This window comes from Hirundo rustica, chromosome 21 (assembly GCF_015227805.2).
Source record: "Hirundo rustica isolate bHirRus1 chromosome 21, bHirRus1.pri.v3, whole genome shotgun sequence".
NCBI classification, from domain to species: Eukaryota; Metazoa; Chordata; class Aves; order Passeriformes; family Hirundinidae; genus Hirundo; species Hirundo rustica.
The window spans coordinates 4,873,817-4,882,729 of record NC_053470.1 but is presented as its reverse complement, the minus strand read 5'-3'; positions in this window follow the sequence as shown (position 1 = coordinate 4,882,729).

Below are 8,913 nucleotides of genomic sequence, written 5' to 3'. Positions count from 1 at the left end.
CAAAGACTCTCTAACAGTTTAAAGTTAGAAAGTGTATGTTCATTACGGCCGGGCAGCACGCGGGATATTTCCCTAATTCGCACTGTGAAATTCACAGGTAGATGTTACCCTGGTTTTTCTGAGCCTTTTTATTTTCTTAAATGGAGTCAGATCTTTTTAGTTATTGTACAATATTAAGAGCAGTTTTTTACCTTTTCCCACAGATGTAACATAAACAAATCCTTTGTTTTTCATTCTCTGTCCTTTGTTTGCATATTTCTAACCTGAAAACAATTGTAACTGCCAGTTGGTTTAGCCACTTGGCTGAGGGGTGAAAAACCCCAGAAGCCAATCTTCTGCTAGACCCACAAATGTATATAAAGTAAGAAATAAACAAAGAGCCTCTCTCTCCGCCGGGATTTCAGCTTTTGGGCAGGACAGAGAAACCTCTGCTCTGCAAAACCGCTTGTCTGCGTGTGGCTGCTTTGTGTGTCTCGGTGACAGGTAATTACAAAGCCTTTTATTTACAAAAGTGTTGAATACCAAAAATACAAATGCATATTCATACCCCTGTCACCTCCCATTCCTCGCTTCGTATGCTAATTGGCAAAAAGGCTATTAAGGGTGCGTGCTTTGTTTCTTAAAATGAGTCGGGGGTCTGTTTTGGGGAGGGGTCACCAAAATGAGGAAGTAAGATGAGTCTTCCTCGTCCTGACCTTTCTACCTTTTCAATGCATTCGTGACAAATGAATCCTTGGTAGAACTTACAGTTTCCTGTGTTCAATGGGTCCTTTAAGCAGGAAACCTGCAGCTATCTGATGTCCTATTTACCACATTTTGTTTTTCATTACAAGCACAGCTACATAAACATAAACCTGACAAGCAATGAGTTACTAAATCCAGGATATCTTATCTAAGATCTGGCTTCTGTTAACTGCGAACAAACCTTACCTATCTACTTCAGCTATTTCAGCAACTTATTATCTTAACTTTCTTAAAATCCCTAATTCTTCAAATTTAATGTCTCAGTGTTGGTCCAGCATGTGCAGCCATCAGCACATCACAGGTGATGGGAGCTGGGAGAAATGTGACCTCAGGTCCAGGCAGGAATGCCAAGGGTGCCCCTGGCTGACCTCAGATCCAGGCAGGAATGCCAAGGGTGCCCCTGGCTGACCTCAGATCCAGGCAGGAATGCCAAGGGTGCCCCTGGCTGACCTCAGATCCAGGCAGGAATGCCAAGGGTGCCCCTGGCTGACCTCAGGTCCAGGCAGGAATGCCAAGGGTGCCCCTGGCTGACCTCAGGTCCAGGCAGGAATGCCAAGGGTGCCCCTGGCTGATCTCAGGTGCAGGCAGGAATGCCAAGGGTGTCCCTGGCTGACCTCAGATCCAGGCAGGAACGCCAAGGGTGCCCCTGGCTGACCTCAGGTCCAGGCAGGAATGCCAAGGGTGCCCCTGGCTGACCTCAGGTCCAGGCAGGAATGCCAAGGGTGCCCCTGGCTGATCTCAGGTGCAGGCAGGAATGCCAAGGGTGTCCCTGGCTGACCTCAGATCCAGGCAGGAACGCCAAGGGTGCCCCTGGCTGACCTCAGGTGCAGGCAGGAATGCCAAGGGTGCCCCTGGCTGACCTCAGGTCCAGGCAGGAACACCAAGGGTGTCCCTGGCTGGACACAGAGCCCAGACCCCGGCTGCAGCGCTCTCCCAGCTGGGCTCTGCCTGTGGCACTGTCCCACGGCCAGGCAGGGCTCCTCAGCTGACACTGACCCGGGTTTGCTGAATCCAAGCGCATCCTGTGATGGGAAAGTCCCACACAGGACCTGCCCCGGGGCCGTGGGGCGCTCCGGCACAAGGCACACGTGCAGTGAGCTGTGCTGCCCGGGAGGGGATGCTGAGCCTGACGTCTGTGAGCTGCCCTATTTCTGCATCTGCATCCTACACACACAGAGCACTGCCGGGCTGCCTGCTCAGATGCAGCCGATCCAAGTCACTCTCTAGAAACAGGAACATATCCAGGACTCTTTTTTTTTCTTTCCATTTCACTCTTCCAGCTGTCTTTTTGTCTCTCAAGAGCGAATGAGTGTTTTGTCTAACACGTTACCTGGCTTAAAGGAAAACCCCGAATTGTGAAGGCAAGTTATAATTGCTTTATATTATGATTTTATTGTGTGTGTTTGTGTTTGAAACTCTCCATAGCTGTTCAGTTGCATTGCAGAATATGGATTTATGCATGCTGTAATTTGTATATAAATTTGAAAGGGTTTTTCAGCACCTCTTTATTTTTAAGTGGCACTGGTGTCTGTGTTGTTGATATAAGTCTGGTTGCATCTGCTCAGAGTGCAGCGTGGTGTTTAAATTGCAGCTTTTCACAGTTCTGTGTGTACTTGTGTGTGTTACACCATTGTTGCATCAATATGTGTCTCATCCCTTTCAATCCACGTTCTGGCTGTTCTGAAATCCTTCCAGTGATCATTCCTTAAAGTATCTCCCTAATTTTTTTTTTTTCTTTTATGGGAATATTTAAACAACTTTTCATATAATTTAGGCTTGTTCCGATCCAGCGTTGGCTTGCTGATAAGAGCTGTCAGCAGATCTCACACAAGGGCTGTCTGTCCTGGCCAAGCAGTTATTCTGGGCTAACACTTCTCTCCTGAGGGAGCTGTCAAAGATCTGCCTCCGAAAAGAGCAATTCCATTCAGCTTTTTTTTTTTTTTTTTTTTAAAAAAAGAATTTCTTCTCAGCTTGCTCACTGTCAGGCCAAACTGTGCTTTGACCATTTCACAAAGCAGCTCCCTGCAGCAGTCAGATGTTGATGTGAGCAATAAGGGCTGGGGCTGCTCTTTGCTTTGGTGACCCCTGGTCTCCACACGGGGCTGGAAGGAGAGCAGCCCGGCGCTGCTGCCCCCTCAGATTCCAGGAAAACCTCCTCCCCCCAGGGAAAGCGCTGCTTTATCTGCCCGGGGTGGCAGCTCAGGGCTGTGTCTGTGAGGATGCCACTGGCTAATGCCACTCACTGTCTGTGACAGTCTGTGAGGATGAGCTGGAGCTTGCCCTTCCTCCTGCCTGTGCCCTGCTCGGGCACTGGCCCTGTGCCCATCCCTCTGGAGGCTGCCAGGTCCCGCTCTCGGCAGCAAGGGCGGGATGAGATTCTGCCTGCAAGGTGCCTGCAGGGCTGAGCCCTTCTCCCGGGCTGTCCCGGTGTCCCTGTGGATGTCCTTGCCCTGCAGTGACTCTGGGGGAGATGGCTGCTCCATCCCCGCTGCAGACAAAGGCAGGAAGCAAAAAATGAAGAGATTGGGAATTGCCAGCTCCCCTGGCAGCCCAGGTCAGGGTGCTCAGCTGTACAGAATATCTGGATTTTCACTTATTAGTCCCATTGCACCCTGGCTGCACCAGAACACCTCTGCCAAAGTCTCTGTAGAGTGTCTGGGGCAAGGCACTGGATGGATTTAAAGGAGAAGGGAAGGGAAATTTATTTTGCTTATCTCAAGGGCTTGGAGGCTTGTGGAGAGCAAATCAGTCTTAAAAGACAAGGCAGAGAAGAGGAATCCATGCGATTATTCTCACTTGCAGATGGCCTGAACGGAGCACGGGCTCCCTTTGCTGCCTGTGCCAGAGCCACCCGGGGCAGCTGAGCCCGGCCTGCCAGGATCTCTGCTCTGCCCAGCCCTTTGCCCTCCCCAGGCACAGCCTGCCCTGCTGCCAGCCCTGTTCTCACAGTCACGGGGACAGCACTTCATGTGGAATGCTTCTGCCTTAATAACAGCCCTACCTGTTTGGGTTTGGGGGTTTTTGTTTGTTTGTTTGTTTGTTTGAGATTTTTTTTGGTATGTCTATCTAATTCTGGAGCAACCTGAACAAGATATTAATTCCTTTTACCGCAAAAGTAATTCCTTTTGAGGGGCAAATGCTGCTGGGCTAAAACTGGCGCAGGGGAGGGCAGCAGAGGTGAGTTGGAAGGAGGCTGGGCTGGGCACTCACCACAGGGAAAAGGCTGAGCCTGGAGAGTCCCAGCGAGGTGCCAGCCCCTCCCAGGACTCAGAGCTGAAGGGATGGAGCGCCTGGCTGCCCTGGGTGACACCACTCTGCTGACAGAGCTGCTGCCATGGACAGGCTCCTGGCGCAGAGCTGCTGCCATGGACAGGCTCCTGGCACAGGGCTGCTGCCAGGGACAGGCTCCTGGCGCAGAGCTGCTGCCAGGGACAGGCTCCTGGCACAGAGCTGCTGCCATGGACAGGCTCCTGGCACAGGGCTGCTGCCAGGGACAGGCTCCTGGCGCAGAGCTGCTGCCATGGACAGGCTCCTGGCACAGAGCTGCTGCCATGGACAGGCTCCTGGCACAGAGCTGCTGCCATGGACAGGCTCCTGGCACAGAGCTGCTGCCATGGACAGGCTCCTGGCACAGAGCTGCTGCCAGGGACAGGCTCCTGGCACAGGGCTGCACTCAGGATTTCAGCAGCAGCCTGGCAGCTCTCTCTGCCCTCCCCAGGGGTGCAGCTCAGAGCAGCTTCAGGATCACAGCAAGGTTCCAGGCTTTGCCCTCCCAGGTAAACTCTTGAAGCCGGGCTCAAGGCCATGTGGGGAGAAGATTTTGCTCTTCCCTACGGCAGCCCCTGAGCCAGGGGGGGACCCTGCATTCACCTGCCCCTCAGCAGGCTGGTGGCTTTGCTGGGGGGAGGAAAATGCAGGTGTTTTGTAGCTCTTAAGGAGCACCTGCACGGTCAGAGCCTGAGCCTGGCGGGACGTGGCTGCTCCTGCCCAAGCTTCAGGAGGAGATGCTGTGGGTGAGAACCTTTTACCCTTGGATGTCTTCGTTTCTCTGCCCCAGCAGGGCTCAGTGTGCTGGACACAAGGTGTTATTTCTGCCTGCTGCTGCCTGAAGAGCACAGAGTGGTCCTGGAGCAGGTTGGGATTCCCTGCACGGGGTCAGCAGCTCCCCCAGCCTGGGCAGCACAGATCCCAGCCTGCAGGCACGGAGGAGCAGGAGCAACAGGAGAAATGGAACAGGACTACACAGGAACCTTTCCTGGAGCAGGGCTACTCAGATCTTCCCTGTGAACCCCACATCCGCTGGCAGAGCCTGCTGTAGCCCTGGCAGGACCAGTGCACCCAGTGCTGATGGTGCTGGCACCAGCCAGCTCTGCCAAGAGCAGCCGTGGCAGAGCTCTCTCTGCACAAATAGGCACGGTGGCTTTGTGCCCCTGCTCCTCCTGGGAGCTGTGGCAGAGCCTTTCTGTTCTGGAGATAATTTTTACCTTCTTCCACATCTCCCTGTGGATGTATCCATGGCCTGCTGCAGCTGTTGCTCTGCCAGCTTTGTGCCTTCAGTTCTTTCTGTAATGCCCTGGAGCGTCCAGGGGCAGAATCTGGGCCCTGGCATTCAGGGCTGTGCTCCTCTTCCCCTTCCAGCATCTCCCCAGCCTGCCCTGCACACCCTCAAGCCTCTGGAGCCCTTTTTTCCCCTGCAGGCTGATTCCCAGGCACTGCAAGACGCTTTGGTCAGCTCTGTCTAACTCTTGGTAACTCTTTTCTACCAAAGTTTTACGTGCGCTGCTGCTCCAGGGTGGAGCCACCGAGATCTTCATTAAACCTGACACCATGACAAGAACTGGATTATTCTCGTGATCTCTGCTAAACCTGAGCCCAGCTGCATCAGAGGGAGTCAGAGCAAGACCTTGTGTGGGCAAGGAGTACGTGCAGGCTGTGGAAGAAATTGCTCCAGGAGCAAAAGATGACTCAGGGTGAAGACAGGAGCCAGCAGGTTCCGAGCACTTGGGTGTGCTCCCGAGGCTGCAGACACAGCACACGGAGCCCATTTCATCAGGAATGGCAGGAAGCTGCTGATGGAGCTGTGTTGGGGGCGCTGGATAGGCGGTGGGGAGGCTGCAGAGCCATCTGAAAGGCAGAGGGAGGGTGTGACACCCGACCTGGGGAGGGATGGGCTCTTTCTGGGAACAGCAGCGCTTACAGAAAGCAAAGGTTTCACTGGAGCCAGCCCCATGAGAGCTGCCTCCTCGGCTCACAATGACACAGCCACGTTCACACAGCTGCTGGCCCTTCATGAGATGCCATCTGAGCCAGGATAGTAACCATCAGCAAAGAAATATGGAAAACCGAGGTCTCCACTCACCACAGAAGTAAATATTGACATTGGGCATTGCTAGAGAGCCTGGATTCCTTCCATCATTTCTTGAAATCCCATAACAGCCATAAGTGTTTAATTTATGGACTCAATGAGGGTTTTTTTCTGTCTTGCAACACTCGCTCTGTCGCCAGTGCCCCGCGCTCCTTTTCCTAGCACTGCTCCTCGTGGTGCCATCCCCTCTCCAGTGCAATCCAGAACTCTGTGCTGGAGGCCACAGGTCTGCCTGGAATTACTGAGCCCTTCATCCCAGGGCCTGGGGAAGAACTTGTTTAATGCAAGTTCTGTAAAGGAGGCTGATTTCCCCGAAACATGAGGCAGTTAAGAGGCTTTTATAAATCATCCATTTTCCACGCCGCTGGCAATTTCAAAACTATCCTTCTGGATCAAATGAAACATGCTACTTTATACCAAACGGTCTGCTCAGAGCTGGAGCATTTCAGGCTTTATTTCCGTGATGAGGAAGCTGCTTCTAAACACGGAGGTCGCAAAGTTGAAAGCTTCTATTTTGAGCTATCACATCCCAATGTTTTAGGTTTACAGTGGATTGCTTGACAGAACCCATTTAGCCCAAATGGGATGAGTATATCAAATGTATTTCAACCAAAAAGAGTTTGGCCCATTTTTTATGTTTAGCTCCGTTAATGATCTTTGTCATTTGTCATGAAACATTTCAGCACTGGTGCTGCTGTTCCTTTATTTCCTCAAACAGAAGCAGATTTTTACAGAAGGGCTTTTTAATTTCTGCATGCAGCAGCGTATCTGTCACAATCCAAGAACCCAGCTCAGGGGATTCCTGGCTCTTTGAAATCTCTTCCTCAGCCTGGTGGCACCTCTACAAGCGTGTGTTCCTTTGGCTTTAGTGCTTTCATTGGTCTTGCCCCCACGGAGAGCTCTGGGGCTCTGGGGACTGACCAGGCTCCAGGAGGAGGAGGATGAGGAGGAGGAAGCTGCTGTGAGGCGTTCCTGAGCTCACCGCGACTCCAGGAATCAGCCACCCAGCTGACAAATCCTAAAAAAATCTCATTCATGAGCAAAGCAGACGAGTCGACTTCCAAATGGTTTTGCAACAGGGAAGGCAGACGGTGCAAGGGGGGAGAATCCCGGGGGCTTTGCTCCTTGCTGGGTTCGAGGGAGTTCTGCTGCTGCAGCCTCCGAGGAGGGCACAGGGGACGCAGGGGGGGGCTGAGCCCAGCCAGCAGTGGTGCCCCCAGGCTCGGCTCATAGCACAGAGCTTTGGCACGGCTCGCTGGCGAGCCAGAGCGGGTCTGGGTTCATTTATGTCTTCTTCCATGAGCTTGTCATCACCTTGTGACGGAAAGTTTTCTTTTTTTTTTTTTTTTTTTTTTTTTTTTTTTTTTTTTTTTTTTTTAACTTAATCCCATTTGCAGAACAGTTAATTAGATGCAAATTACCTGCCTGTGCCTGCCCTGACCTCGGGGCTCTGAGGCTCTGCTGCAGCACACCAGGGAATGTCCTCACAGCTTGCTGGGACCCTGCTCAGTGAGGCTGGCACCAGCCAAGGTCTGAGCAGGTGCAGGGCTGTGCCCTGGGCCACTGAGGGCTCTCCCAGCCATGGGCACTGCCCCCCTCAGCCTTGCTGGAATGGGGCTTGGATCCTCTCCCAGCTGAGCTCCTGCAGGACCAGCCTGGCAGGAGGAGGAGCAGAGCAGGAGGAGCACAAGGAGGGGAAGGGAAAAGCACCTGGAGTTCACAGAGGGAGGTGTGTTGGGCAGGACGTGGCCAGAGCAGCTGGAGCAGCAGGCACTGCCCAGCACCCTCTGCTCCTTGCTGGGTGCTCCAGTGCTGCTGGATGTGTGGTGGAGCTCTACTGCTGCAAATCCCAACAATGCTTTTTTTTTTATTTTTTTTTTTCCCAACCTAACTTTCTTGGGAATTGACCCAGTTCTAACATTCGGGAACTGGCATTCCTCACTCTGCTGGCAAATGTTTCTTATTTGTTTCAAACAACGTGTCCAGTGTGACCTTTTCTGCTTAAACAGCTTACACAATGAGAATACATGAATGCTAAACTCTAATCTTGCATAACCCTGAAAGCAGGGCCATACACTTACCAGCAGTAAGAGACTTTTTTCCCCCATCCCTTAGCAGGAAGTAAGAAGGAAAAGCCAGCAGTGTGCAATTTCAGTGAAGGGACAACTCACCCAAAACCAACCCCCTTAGCCCCAAAATTCACAGGGCTCTCGAGGGGACAGTTGCTAGCACTACACATTCCTGCATGTCTACCCACAAATCGAGAGAATTGGAGAGGGCAGCTGGAAAGTGGCCTGATCCTGCCTTTTCTGCTCCAAAACATTCCCATCAACACAACATCTGGGATGTGACGACTCATTCAGGGCCTCAAACCCAACAGCGATACCATAACTCTTGTACAGGTGCTTGGAGGACACTCGTCTGACTAACAAAGAAGCACTCCCTCAGTCCCTGGTGCCATTTCTCTTGCCCTTTGTATGCCTGAACTCTTTCTCAATGTGCCTAAATTTGGCCAAGGGAAGAGTCAGCCTGAGCCACAGCCCAGTGCTTGTCAGGGCTTGTGCACCCCTGATGCCTTGGGAAGCTGAGCTGGAACAGAGTCTGGACAGAGCCAGAGAATAAAGTAGAGATTTATTAAAAGGCCTTTAGGACACACCTTGGGCAGGACAAGAGCCTGGCCAGGGCTGCACCCAAGGTGGACCCAAAATGGGCACAAAATGGACAAAGGGTCACGAGGTCTCACACTTTGATCAGTTTTGGTCCATTTGCACATTGGGGTTTAATTGTCCCATTCCAGCTCCAGG